Consider the following 14,944-nt stretch of genomic DNA (forward strand, 5'->3'; position numbering starts at 1 on the left):
GAAATGTTTTATGGAGATGCGGATTTCATTTTCCAGCAGGACTTGGCACACTGCCCACACTGTTAAAATAACCAATTGGTCTTACATAATATTCTAATTTTCTGAGATACTGACTCTAAAACAGATCACTATATAGACGCAATACATCTATATAAAATATATACGTTTCACATTTTGAACTGAATTACTGAAATAATGTCACAAACTTAAACTCCCTTCTGTGATGCCTACAGGTGTGAACGTATATACTGCTTTCTAATGACTTCTGGAATTTCAATTCATACATTATGCTTTAAAAAATTGGCTGTTTTGAATACATTGTTTTTGTAATGCTAGAAAAATCTGCAGATTTACATACACCTGCTTATTCAGCCCCAAGCAGCCCAGCTCTCCTTACTCACATTACAGTTATAAATAGGGAGTTTTAGCATTGACTGTGCTCTGTGAATGAGACTCAGATAAGAAGAGATCAGAACAGATCATTTATATACAGTTTATTAGTTTGAATAATAAAAAAAAAAAAAAAACAGAAGCTGGGTTTTTGGTGCATAAAACCCCACAAAAAAACGTCATGAGTTGAACCTCTGGGGAAGAATCCAGGCCCTACATCCAGGCGGGTGCTTTAATCCAGCCGTTATCCCGGCCGCTCAGGGAAAATGGAAATGAGTGTTATCTATAGTGAAATACCCTTCACCTGCCCAGCGCGCGGCACGGCAATACATATTCATGGCGTCTGTTAATTATATGTGCACAACTTTGTCACCTTGCTGAGGGAGAGAAAGAGAGAGAGAGAGAGAGAAAGAGATACAGAAGAAAAGAGAGAGAAAGAGAGAGACTGACTCTGTGAGTCAGACTGAAATACGTGGACCCTGTCACATTCTCCATGCATATTTACATTACATTACATTACATTACATTTGGCAGACGCTTTTGTCCAAAGCGACTTACAATATTGAAGTGCAAATAATAGAAGAGGTTAAGTACAAAAATAATAGAAGTTAAAAATAAAGCATCTATAGATAGGGCCTTAAGGAGGTCAGAGGGAAATAATGGGATAGAGGAGTAGAGAAGAGGAAGAAGGAGATGAGGTTAGAATTAGTTAGTGTGTTAGAGGTGTTAGGAGAGTAAGTGCTCTTTGAAGAGCTCTGTCTTCAGGAGTTTATTAAAGATAGTGAGAGATTCTCCTGATCTGGTAGTGGAAGGTAGTTTGTTCCACCATTGGGGAACTCTGTATGAGAACAGTCTGTATTGCTTTGTGTGAATGTTTGTTTGGCAAAGCGAGGCGACGTTCATTGGAGGAGCGCAGCGGCCGGGAGGTAGCGTAAGCCTTCAGGAGTGAGTGCAGGTAGGAAGGAGCCTGTACTGTCATCACCTTGTAGGCGATTGTAAGCACTTTGAATTTGATGCGAGCAGCAACCGGTAGCCAGTGGAGCTCAATGAGCAGCGGAGTGACATGTGCCCATTTTGGTTGGTTGAAGACCAAACGTGCTGCTGCATTCTGAATCATCTGTAGTGGTTTTACTACACAGGCCGGGAGGCCAGTTAGTACGGCATTGCAGTCTGTGTAGCTGAAGTAGGTATTTAACTAAGACCTACTTCAGCTACACAGACGATGCTTTCTCTCCCTATTCTGTCACCATCAGAGAGCGTGCTCCGGAGAGGATTGAGCGGCAAAAGAAAAAAAAAAAAGTGTGTTATTGTGTGTGTGTGTGCATGCATGGGTGTGTCCTTCCCTTCTCTCGGCCTGTCGCGTTAGATTTATCCTCATTGGAAGGCTTTTGATGACTCCCCTCTGATCTATTTCATTGGGAGAAAAAGAGATACATTGCAGCGCGGCGCTCTTTCTACTTGGGTAAAATTGAGTAAAATGAATGGGGCGCAGAGGAGATGATAATACACACGCGTCTCGGATGCCACGCCGTGATTGGTGCGGTGGGTGAAGGTCATTTGATGATGTATGTTGCATCCCTAATGTGCGAGCAGAGCTTTACATCAGCCGTTCTCTCAGCGTTCATATGAGGAAGAGTGTGTGGGGATTTTCGGTGTGTTTTTTGTGTGTGTCAGAACAAAACCTGATTAATTTTCAGATTAAGAATCAGCTTACTAGGCTTTGTTTATTGTTAATATAGTAGCATTCTTTTTTTACCCCATTTAAAATCCTTTAAATTTTCCCAAAAATCATCCGAATGTATGAATTTTACCAGTAATTTTGTAAGGAGCAGTAAAGCCACTCTACAGGAGTTTCAGTTTAGGTCTGTTTAGCAGTATTAGCATTAGCCGCTAACCATGCTAAGCGCTAGCTTTTAGGCCGTCTAGAAGTGAGTATTATCAGCCTGTACCACGACTGCTGCTAACCCTGGCCAGCACTGCTGGAGCAGCATTAGCATTAGCTAAATGCGCTAAATGCACTAAGCCCTAGCTTTTTTGCTGTTCAGAGGTGAGAATATCAGACTGTAGTCTTCATGTTTATTGTGCTAAAACAAGCTATGTGGGACGAACCGCTAGCTAATATCGCCCTGGCTTACCGGAACACTCAGGGTTCCTCACAGTGTAGCTCTGTCAGGTGGCATTAGCCGCTAACCTCTAGTGGTACAGCTTTAGTGGAAATCTAAATCTAAGCTTACTGTAAATAAATGAAGGCGCTTTATTCTCCCAAATAAACAGTTTTCAGGAGAGAAATCTGTTTAGATTAATGTCCAGCAATCGTTTGACTTGTCTGACTCATCTGATTTTTTTTTAAGAATTAATCACAGTTTTCTTAATTTAGCCTAGCTTTACAGCTTTATAAGGTGCCTTTTTTATGTGACACTAGTAACTTTTCAGTCTCAAAGACCATCAAAAATGTTATGATGGAACTGGCTCTCATCAGGACTCCCACAGAAAAGGAAGATCAAGGGCCCTATTTTAGCTATCAATAGTGCACTGACATTGTATGTCAGTGTTTCAGCTTTCATTCTCTTTAAGAGCCAGGTGCACTCTGATTTTGTTGTGTTGTTATCTTAACATCGTGGTGCTTTTGTGCGTCTCAGCAGAGGATACTGACCTGTGTGTTTATGCTGTGAAGGTACACCAGCAGTTTATTTAAGGGATCAGCAATGTTATTTTTTCTTTATTCTGTTTCTGCATGGCTTATATAGGATTGGGCGGCTGACTGTTCACTGTTGCCAGGGTTTTAATAAGTCAGTGGCGCACCTGTATTTCCCACCACCAAGATAGAAACACGCCAAAAATTGACCTGAACACACCTCACTTCCTGAGCACCGCACCCATCAGTGTAGATTAATTCATCAACCACGATGCTATTTTAACGGCGGTGTAAGATAGGAATGAGCATTGCAAAGGGACTTGCACAGGGTGAACAATAGGGCCCCAAGAGTTTCCTCTGCACAGGATATGCTCATCAGAGGTACGAGCCTCAGAAACCACAAGTTAACAGCACCTCAGATAAGAGTGCTTCACAGAGTATTTTGGTTTGTTTAACACTTTTAAGTTACTACATGATTTCTTATGTGTTCCTTCATACTCTGAATGACTAGTGAATATTGCATATCTTTGCTGACCAATGAAAAACAAGTATCTCCGAAACAGCAACTTTACAGGAGAGAGAGGAAAAAACATTCTAAACTTTTAAAGGAATAAATGTAAAAATAGTTTATTTTAGGTCATTTTTAAGTATTTCTATTGGTCCGTTCATCAAGAGATTTTGGCACAGTGTGAGGGACAGTTTGTCTTTTTAAATTATGTAGTACACTATCATCTAAAATCGACAAAAATGGAGATACTTATTTTTTATTGGACAGCAACGATATGAATACCACTTATGTATCATCACATAAAAACTTTGTATCTTCTGTCTTCCCTATTCGCTCCTCCTGTCCGTAAAGGGTTCTAGAGCTTCTTTATTTCTTGTTTATCTATTTGACATCTACTGTATTTGGCCTTTATGATGGTGTGAATGATGAATAAATTAATTCAGCCTCTTTTTTATCCTCTTTTCTCTTAAGGTTCATCGGAGCTGAATAGAGACTGAAAGACTGGTCTTCTCTATAAGGTGAGACTTTTCCTTTTAGCTTCACTGTGTTTACAACACGTCCACTCTACTCACTACTACTGCTCTCTCTCTCTCTCTAATTACCTGTGAGGTTATGTTGATGGTAACAGAGGTCTGGGTCTTTGAGCTGGCCCTCGGTGTGCGTTGGGTCTGTTGCCTGGTTACCCTGGCCGTGGAGGGCTGTGCTGCGGGCAGGGCTGGTTGTGGCCAGAGCTAATGACTGTCAGCGGAGCTGCTCAAAGACCTCCAGGGAGGCCAGAAAGCCACTGTAAACAATTTCTCATAAGCAGTGAGGAAAGATTGCTCCAGGTACTGCACGTTCAGTATTGGAAAAAGATTTATGGGTGGCGTGTTGAATTATGGAGAGAAGTTCAGTTTATTGGAAATCAGATTTTTATTTTTCAGAAATGTATATAAACCTGGAAAAAAAACAAATAAAATCATAGAGTTTTCAGAAAATATTCTGAATGTGACGAGGTTCACGTTAAATTTAAAAGGTGTCCTTCCTCTAAAATCCACTTTTTCTTGTTGTTTGTAAAATACTATAGTTTCTCTGAGTTGTATATGATGCTGCTGCACATGAAACTGTTCCTCAACCAACATTGTCTGCAGTAAGTAGTAAAAGAAAATGTTCAGAAAAACGAGTCGATCAGGAAAAGCCTCTGTGTCTACGTCAACCTACATCAATTAGTATTCATGGCCACTGGCAGAGCTGAAGCCACGCAGCCAGGCACGTCTCGTCAGACAGGAGGTAACAGCGCTAGGGACAACATGGCAGTTCGTTCCTGTGTTATTTGTGCGAATAACACATCAGTGTTATATGCTTTGCACAGCAATTCAGAGCTAAGGAACAACTGGTTAGAATTTGTCTATGGAACACCACCACTGAAGTACAATTAAGATAGTATAGGTAGGTATACTTTTAGAACAGTTCTGTAAAAAAAACCCAGCCCAATTTTTACTTTCTGGACCTGGACTACCCACCTCTGTGTGTAAGTAACTATAGGTTAACATAGGATCTCCGGTGGATTTGGTGTTTTACAGAGACTCTAAGGGTGCTTTCACACCTGCCTCGCTTGGTCCGGACTTTCTGACTCTTCAGTTTGGTCCAAACCAAAGTAGCAGGTGTGAAAGGGTCCGGACCAAAGGACCAGATTTTGGTCCGACCAAGAGAGGTGGTCTCGGTCCGGATCTTCTGAACCATGGTCCGGTTCGCCTGCAGTGTGAAAGCGCTTTTCTGGATGGTTTGAAATTTCGGACCAATTACAGGAAGCTGAGCAGGCGTTCCTTAACAACACCAGCAGAAGAAGAAAAATAACTAGAAAAGCAGGAAAAATGAGCCGTGGAAGCACATGGGGCGAGGAGGAGACAAAATGTTCAATTGAAATTTGGTGCGATGGTGCGTCAAGTTAAGGAAAACGCATCGATACGTAAGTGATGATTAAAGGATGTAGGAGTATCACACAAAAGCCTTTGGTGCGCTCCCTAAACTGCAGTGTGAAAATAGAAATAAGTGTACCAAATATATACAATGTAGCAAATACATGAACCTTGGTTCGGACCACGATCCGGACTTTCAGGTGTGAAAGCACCCGACTAGGTCAGTAGCTGAACTGCACTTATCAGGGCATAATGCATGTTGTAAAGTAAAATATGACATTACAAAAGCTGTTATTATTGTAAAAATGTCTATTTTAAAATGTTTCTAACTGTTGTCCATCTGTTAGACAATCAGAGACGACATTTTTGCATGTATGAATATTCATGAGCAAGAACCAAAATCCTATCGCCGAAAAATGTAATGATTTCGTTTTTGTGATAGAAAATATGAACAGGCTAAAGGACAGCTGCTTGTATGTTTTAATGATTCCTGCTTTTAATCGTTTATATCAAACCAGATCATGGTGAATAAGGCCAATACTGTGAAAGGAATATTTAATTAGGGGATTGGGTTGGTTTCACGTGTTGCTCGGCTCGTGTAAAGCTCTAATTTTAGAATCTCACCTGGTGTAAGTCGAATAAATAAATAATTTGATAATAGATATATTTGATGCATTAAAAAAGGAAAAATGCAAAACATGAACATTTCACTAATGGTCTCAGACATTCGCACCATGCTGTACGTGCAGGGCTTCACACACGAACATGTGGTTTGGGGATTAGCATCGTAGCTTACCATGGAAACAGGCAGCGGATGCTACTGAGGTCAAAAGAAGCTGCGTTTGGTTTTGTTTCAGTGAAAGACATGAAGCACTATTATGAATGAATGAATGGCCTGGAGAGCTTTTAGCTGAAAACGGTGATTTATGAGATGAATGCTGAAATGCATTGTGGGATTTGTTGTTTTGCGCAATTTGATGGTGAATGAACATCTGAACGCTAACATTGGTTTTGTTGTCTGCCTTTTCTTTGTCTCTAAAACACACACACATAAACACACACACACACACACACACAAACACACACACAAACACACACACAGACACACAAACACACACATTTTAGAGTGTGTGGCTCTGATAGATTCGAGGGCTAATGCCAGCTGCAGTGGCACTGCTACGCTGTGTTACTGAACTGATCCATCAACCCCTCTACACACTCATACAAACACACACACACACACACACACACACATAGACACACAACAACACACACACATTGTTAGGTCGTCTTGCAGAGCTGATCCATCATGACTCCCCTGTATGGAGCACTGGACTGGTAGAGAGTGAAAAGTGATTAAGCCTGGCAGACTCATTATACTCTTTCTCTCTGTGTGTGTGTGTGTGTGTGTGTACCCACTCACTCCAGCACACACCGAACCCAACTGGCTAGAGTGACACTCTAGCATTAACCCTGCAGGGGTTTAGCCAGCAGGTTATTGCTGGAAAGCCATGGAATATAGAAGGAAAGCGAGGGCAGGTGTGTCATTAATTTAACAGCCCAAAAACTACTGTTTTTATACTGAGGAGTTCTGAAAACTCTGGTTCAAACTACACTCTAAAAAATATAAAGCCTTGGGTCAACAAACACACAAAAAAAAAAAATCAACGCAACAGTTTGCAATAGACTTTCTGAGTTGTGTCGACTTCCAATCCAAAAAAAGTGTTTTAAATATGAGGAATTCATTTTTCAGTTATAGTAGAAAGTATTTTTAAATAGCATGAACTTACTGAATAACCATCAACAGATCTTTTTATGTTATCCACACAAAATATCAATTTACATAAATCAAGCTCACATAATGAGCATAATGCTACATTTTTTGTTAATGTAAGTTAACAGCTGAGAATTCATAACTACTAATTTGACTTATTGTCAGTCATAGAAGTATAACAGTAATGTAGATATGACCAGCTGAATCCAGACATATAGTCTATATAGCATATAGTCTATATCCACTCAGCAATGCAAAATACAGTAACTTGCTCTTATAGCCTTCAACACTGAGAGCAGGCAGTTACTGTGCAACACCTATGTGGATCCCAGGAGATAGCAGCCTGTGGGGAAAGACTACACACTGATGGTGAGTGAGAGATGGGCGGGCATTTCGGCTTTTGGAGGTAGGCGGTCAGTCACTAACCTTGGAGATATCAGCCAATAGCATTTGCTGAGGGAGGTGATCCTGGCTCCACCCCCAAACTGTCATAACCACTCCTTTCAAAACTCGAGCGCAAAAAACTCAGTCGAGCACAAACTGCTGCTGCAGGTAATTCTCACAGCGCTCGAGGAAAAAAAAACACCCGAGAGGAGAAAAATGAAGCTTGAGAACAACATCTTCTTCCACACACACAATTACTTTTTTTTTGTGCTTGCTAGTTTCACATTTGTGCTCACAAGAAGTTAATTTACACATGCAAAACATTAAAACACACTGGTTAATTATTTTTATAGCTGGTATTTCTGCATCTTTGACTTTTGACATCAATGTGACACCATACCTGTCAACCTACACATATGTTACACTAATTCATGCCCAGGATAAGGTAGCTTTGGGCAACAGACAACACAAAGATGGTAAGTAAGGGAGAGGCCACACCCATAATGCAAATGTATGGTGCCAGGAGCCTTATGGGAAAGCTGTATGAATCAACACTGTAGAAAGAGCCTGTACCCACGTGTAGTATCATATAAGTTGGTCAAAATCACATTTTCAAATTTTTAAATTTAAAGTTCATGAAATAATAATTTTTAAGTACAGTGAACTTAACAAATACAAATACATACATATTTAAAATTAATATTTTTCTGAATTAGTATTTAGTCTTCTTTTGGGTTTCGTTCAGCTGTTTTCTTTAAAATACTCATAAAAAAATAGATGAAAGAAAAAGTAAATAATTAAAACTACTGAGAGCACAGCAAAAACACAGAGTTACTGCAGATCAGTAAATTATGCTTGTTTTACAACCAACAACACAGAGACCAAACATCTACAAGTTTACCTAAGGTAGCCCTGGGTGAGTGAGTGAGCACTGATGGTGAGTGTTAGTCAGAAACTGTTGGACACACCCAGTATGCAAATAGATTGTGACAGAAGCCAGTGGAAAAGAAGCTGTTAATGACAACAGACTAAACTCAGTTATTATAAGTTGATTCAACTCAAAGATCTCGGTTTGAATGTTTATGTGCGCACGAATGTTCAACTAACTCATAATAGTTGAGTATTGTTTAGAAATATCCAATTTTATGTAAAACAGACTCAATTTATTTGAGTTCAAACAACTTCTGGGTTTACAGTGTACAAACATTTTTTAAGATTTCAGGCTGAGGTTCTCTGAGCTTATTTTATTGAGTTGTTCTGATAAATAAATTCACTCAACTTGATAACATTAGTTCTTCTGACTAAAACACAAACTCACATTTTTTTAGAATACAATGTTTGACTCATGGCTGGCTCGTTGGGTAGAGCCTGAGTTATCAATGCCAGGACTGTGGCTTTCCACACTAGTTAGCATTTTGCTAAAAGATGTGTAAATGGCGGGGCTTGTTCAATGAAGCCAAGCAAATCTCCCCTCAAGAAGTGTGCTGAGAAATAATCATTGGTCCTATTGCTAATAGATCAGCAGATAAACTGGGGAGAAAAATGGGAGAAAATTAGAGAAAAAATAGGTTACAATAAAAAATATATAATTAAAAATGAAGTAGATGCAAAAATCCATTAAAAATCGCCTCCCCCATTTAGTAGCTAGCTATAGCTTTAGCTGAGCTACGCTAAGCTATCAGATCTCCACCACAAGCAGGAGACAGATGTGGGCTTGTGTATGCAGCTGCCTGACTGACCCAATTACCATCATTACACGTGTAAGGAGCAGTTGTCGTTCAACTGTACAATAACCAGCGCAAATGAGCGGGAAAATGATGGTTGTTTGTTTAATTCCGACTCCCAAGAGCCCATGAGTCTCTTTGTTTGTGTGTGTGTGTGTGTGTTAACGCTACCTCGTATCCATTTTAATTCCCTTCTCTTGCAGCGCTCGGACTTTTTCCAGGATGGGTAGCTGACTCCGAACAATAGCAATCTCTCCGGCTACCTTTGTTAGCGGGAGAGCTGCTGGGCCGCATCTCCGAAAAAAAAGGCTTTGGTGTCCAGAAAACAAAGACCATCTGTTTGTTTTGATCTATTTCTTATCAGCCTCTCGCGCTTCCTGCCTCTGTTGTCTGCTTCCAAGGAAAAGCCAATCAAGAATCCCCTTTCCTCTCGCTTCTCTCGCGCTTCACTCGGGCCAATCAAGTAAGCTGAACTTGGTCTATCAGAGGAGATCTAAGAGAAAAAGAGAGAGAGAGAAAGAGTTGCACTTTAAAGGCAAGTGAGATATCACAGAATTCTCCTGCTCTTCTGTGTCTCTCCTGGTAGCTTGTTAAACACCAGACCATCTGTTCACTGTATCACTTCTTAATTTAAACAAATATTCTTCTGAGGCTTGATGGGATTGATATGAAGAAACACCTTGAACAAAAAGTCCTAGGTTCTGGGTTCATGCTTGCAAAACACATTAGCTGCGAGATCTTATCTGGAGAACATTAGGCTATTCCCTAATCGGATCCGCGCTCTCTGGATATTATATAAATCTTTCTTTCTGGTGATGGTGAAATTTGAAAGGTTATGAAACTGAATGTTTTATTGGGGAATAAAAGGCACACAGTGGATAGAGCAGCTATTGCTGGAGCCAATCTGTACTTTCTTCTACAGTTCTTCTACAGTAACTAAGCTACCGGCGCTCAGAGGGAGCACAATTGGCCCTGCTCCCTCCGGGTGGGTAGATGGTGCTCTCTCCCCACATCACTCCTAGGGTGATGTCCGCAGCACTGGGCGTCTGTGAGCTGTTGTATCAGAACCGGGTCGCTGCGCTTTCCTCCAAGCGCGCTGTGATGCTACTCGGCAATGCTGCATCATCAGCGGCTCGAAAAAGAAGCGGTGGCTGACTTCACATGTATCGGAGGAGGCATGTGCTAGTCTTCACCCTCCTGGTGTGTTGGGGCATCACTAGTGATAGGGGGAGTCCTAATGAGTGTGTTGGGTAATTGGCTTTGTAAATTTGGGAGAAAATGGGAAAATTTAGAAATAAAATTATTAAAAAAAAAAATTCAGAAGAAAATTAGTTAATTGATATGACTGTTTATTATTTAGTTATTACTCAGGGGAGGTTAACTTATGTTTCTATCCCTTTGCATGGGAGCTTGAATCCTGCATTGTCGTTTGCAGGGCATTGCCCACCCATTACAGTCCCAATTTACAGTACAGAAGGTGGTAACTTGCTCTTTAAGCCTACAACATATTGGCCAGGCAAACAACCATTCTATAAAATAATATGGGATACCCAATGGAAGGTAGCCCTTGTGGGAAAGACTATGTACTGATGTTAGGTTAGGATTGGTGGGGGGGTGCACACCCATTATGCAAATAATGAGTTTATTTGGGTGGGGTTTAATTGGGCAGTATTTATTGCATTGATTTGGGTTAACACTGAAATATTCAGCTCTGTCAAAAAATGTCCAACACTGAAAACCATTTAAACCTGAATGAGTTAATTAAAAAATTAAACTTTGGGAGTGAAAATGAACTCTCAACTGTTTAACTAAAAGATTTCAACTCTTCAGTTTTGCTGTGTACGCCGATGTTTCTGTCTTGGTGGTGAGAAATACAGGTGCACCACTGACTGGTTAAAACCCTTACAACAGTCAACCGTCAGCCGCTCAATCCTGTCTTAGCCATTCAGGAGCGCTGGCCGCAGTACCCCCCCACCCTTAAAGCACACTTACAACCCCACCCGTTAAACAGACATGGACACACAGGGCAGTTTCCTCTGCTGAGACGCACAAAAGCGCCACTGTTAAGATACCAACACGCTAAAGTCAAGCAAATGACGGCTGGCACACTGATTGATTTATTTGGTTATGCCTAAAACACGTTGTTTCGAGCCTCGCAAGGCGTATTTTTTGCATTCTCAAGATACCAAAGACACAGGTAGGTTATAACCACTGCATACTGGGAAATCCCTAGAAAGGACTTTTGACAAGTCACAATTTGATCTGTCTTATAGTTGCTGAGATTCATTTGATGCATTTATTCCACCTTTACACCTTTTTTTTTGGTTTTATTGCAGTTTAATTACAAGTAATCTTGGAATTTTCTGTTGGGATACTGCTCTGTTCCGCAGCATCCAATGATCCTGTATCATTAGGAACCTTCAGAAGGTGCACATAACTAATTATCAAACATAAGATTACATTTATACACATGTCTGCGCTGCGCTCTCAGCAATTCCAACCTCGTGACCTGAGCTATAAATTACTTTTCTCGTGGAAATCAGTCACTGGGGCCGTTTCAGAGCTTGCATGTGGTTTTGTTCACCCTCCTTCTCGTTTCAATGGGGATTGATGTCTACGGCCTTGAGAGAGACTGAGAAAAAGCGAGGGATGGAGGAAAGAGAGGGAGTGGGAGGAAGGTGCCTGAATGACAGGAAGTTGGCTCGATCAGTGTCGCCCTGCCCCGGGGGGGTGGCCGTAAGGCATGAATCAAAACCGGGCAATTGTTCCTTCAGTATTGCTGCTATTGTTTTTCACATCCATCAAAAGACGAGAGGCTCGCCACGGCTAAACCGCCTGACCTTGTCATCTGGCGAAGAGATGGGCATGATCTCCAGCTTCATTTTATGGAAATGAATGGTAAATAATGGCTCTGAACCCCACGGACCATCCTGCCCTGTTGTTACGTTCCACTGGCACCAAAGCTGAAGCCCTCCAGTGAACCATAAGCTCACAGTTTGCAATAGACTTTCTGATTTGTGTCAACTTCCTGTAGAATTACGTTGATCCCAAAAAAGTTTATATTTTAAGTATGGTAAATTAGTTTTTCAGCTATAGTAGAAGGCATTTTTAAATAGCATGAACTTAATAACTGTCTCTGTCAACAGATATTTTAAGCTAACTGCACAAAACTGCATCAATTTATATAAACTACATATTTCGTTAATCTAAGCCACAACTGAGAATTTATGACTATTTCTTATCTTATCTTGTCTAATTGTCAGTCGTATAAGCATTGCAGTAATATAAACATATAACCAGCTGAACCATAACAACACAAAACACAGCAACTTGCTCTTATAGCCTCCAACCCTGAGACCCATGTGAATACCAATAGAAGCAGCCTGTGGGGAATGACTACACACTGATGGTGACTGAGACGTGGGAAGACACACCGAATATGCAAATATCTTAACCAACATCAGGTGAAAACCCCTGCAGAATTACTCTGTAGATCCTGTTTAATTAAAGAATGAAACTGAGCATGTGCAGTAGTAGTACAGAGTAGTTGGCTCGGCCTCACCTAGAGTTCAACTACAATTTGTTCATTTTGCAACAAAGCTTGATAATGTTAATTGAGGCAACTAGTTTGCTACAGTTCATGGTGCAACTCAATTTTTTTTTATTTATCTGACTAATAGTATCAAGTTGAATGAACTTACCAGCCAGTACAACTCACTTGAGCCAATAAAAAAAAAAAAATAATAATAATAATAAAGTGCCTAAACCAACTTTTAGTTACTGCACATGACAAAGCTCTTGCATCAGTGTTGGTTCATACAGCTTTCCCATAAAGCTTCTGGCACCATATATTTGCATATTGGGTGTGGCCTTCCCCTTTATATACCGTCTTTGTGTTGTCTGTTGCCTACAGCTACCTTATTCTATTAGTACAATCTGTGTGTTGGTTGCTAGGCCTCACTGTTGTAGGCTGTGTGTGGTTTGGAGCTGTCATGTTATGCTGTCGGTTTTGGTAGTTCCTTAAAAGTATTCTAGGTATGTATATATATTATACAAACTAAATTTGTTAAGCCCACAATGCATCAGTTGAGTTAATTACATTGTTGTTGTGCGAATAAAACTTAGTTGAAAACATTTATCTGATTTAAGTTATCATATAGATTTGACTCATTTAAGTTGGATGAAATTTTAATTGTATATATTGGAACTTAACTGAGTCAAAGCAAAATGATAACCTAACGTTCTGTTTCCTATAATAGTGCTTTAAATAAAGTACACTGAACAAAAAATAATAATTGGCTCAACTTAACTCAGCCAAGTCATTATTTTGTCTCAACTCAGTTAAGTGGAAAATATATACACAATTTAAGTTTATTTAACTTAACAGAGTCAAAGCTAGATGATAATTAAACTTAACTGAGATTTATTCACACAACAGTAGCTAAATTAAGTCAGCTGTCAAACACTGCAGGCTTAAGACATTTAGCTCACATATATATACATATATTTATTTGTGTATATATATATATATATATATATATATATATATATATATATATATATATATATATATATATATATATATGACAGCATAATACTATTACAACTAAAACACAGAACTAAGGCAACTCACCATAATTAAACATTACACTAAAGCATGTCTAGGATAAGGTAGATTTGGGCAACATACAACACAAAAATGGTAAGTAAGGGAGAGGCCACACCCAATATGCAAATATATGGTGCCAGGAGCATTATGGGAAAGCTGTATGAACCAACACTGTAGAAAGAGCATTGACACGTGTAGTAGAACTAAAAGTTGGTTGAAAACACATTTTTGTCCCTCATTGGCTCAACAATTATTTTTAAGTTTTCAGGTTGAAGATCTCTGAACTCATCATTTACTCAACTTAATAATATTATTTCTCCTGACTAAAACACAAAATCACTTTTTGGAGTGTATAAATTATCATCAGTATGTACTCTAAACTGACTTTACTTTTACCATTACGGTACTTTTCAGTCATATACATTTCACGCCCAACAGGTACAACCATCACCCATGAGGTCTAAGCCATTATTCCCAACATTGGGATGAGCGAGCCAGTAAAGAGAGAGAGAGAGAGAGAGAGAGAGAGAGGCTGAGAAAGAGAAGGGCATTGTGAGCGAGTCTAATTGATTTTTTCCACCTTGCCCTTGGTGAATGAGCTGGCGGGAGAAGACAGCAGGCTTTGTCAATATTAGGCCATGTGCCACTCCACAATGTGCTTCTATGCCAAGCCAGCAACTCTCTGCCATCTTAGTGACACTGAAGCAAGGCATGCTTAGAAAAATCCACAGAAGTGGGTCACGTTTCTCCTCATGCTCTTCTCTGTGTACGAGCACTCATTACAACCACAGGTGCGCAGGTTGCGAACATTGTTGTGAGTGTTCTCATTATACAGTCATAGGAGCCAAACAAGCAGAGATATAGTATAGATAATTTATTAAATAAGGGATGAGTCAGATAAGAATAGTCAGGGACAGGCAGAGTCAGAACCTAAACACCAGTGTAAATAAACAACATACCAGAGTGTGCAGGCAAAGAGGTAATACACAGGTAATCCAAAACAGAGTAAAAGGGCAAAGCAA

The 14,944-nt window shown here is 40.0% G+C and overlaps 1 protein-coding gene across 4 annotated transcripts in view; it reads left to right on the forward strand.

Annotated features, from left to right (window-relative positions):
• Positions 1-14,944, forward strand: part of sulf2b (sulfatase 2b) — a 345,428-nt gene that overhangs the window by 140,360 nt on the left and 190,124 nt on the right. For all 4 annotated transcript variants that reach the window (XM_049486337.1, XM_049486339.1, XM_049486338.1 and 1 more), the window contains exon 3: positions 4,005-4,051. The gene's annotated coding sequence lies outside the window, so the exon portion shown is untranslated. The remainder of the gene's footprint in view (positions 1-4,004; positions 4,052-14,944) is intronic.

The sequence above is a fragment of the Astyanax mexicanus genome, chromosome 13, assembly GCF_023375975.1.
Source record: "Astyanax mexicanus isolate ESR-SI-001 chromosome 13, AstMex3_surface, whole genome shotgun sequence".
In the NCBI taxonomy this organism is placed as follows: Eukaryota; Metazoa; Chordata; class Actinopteri; order Characiformes; family Acestrorhamphidae; genus Astyanax; species Astyanax mexicanus.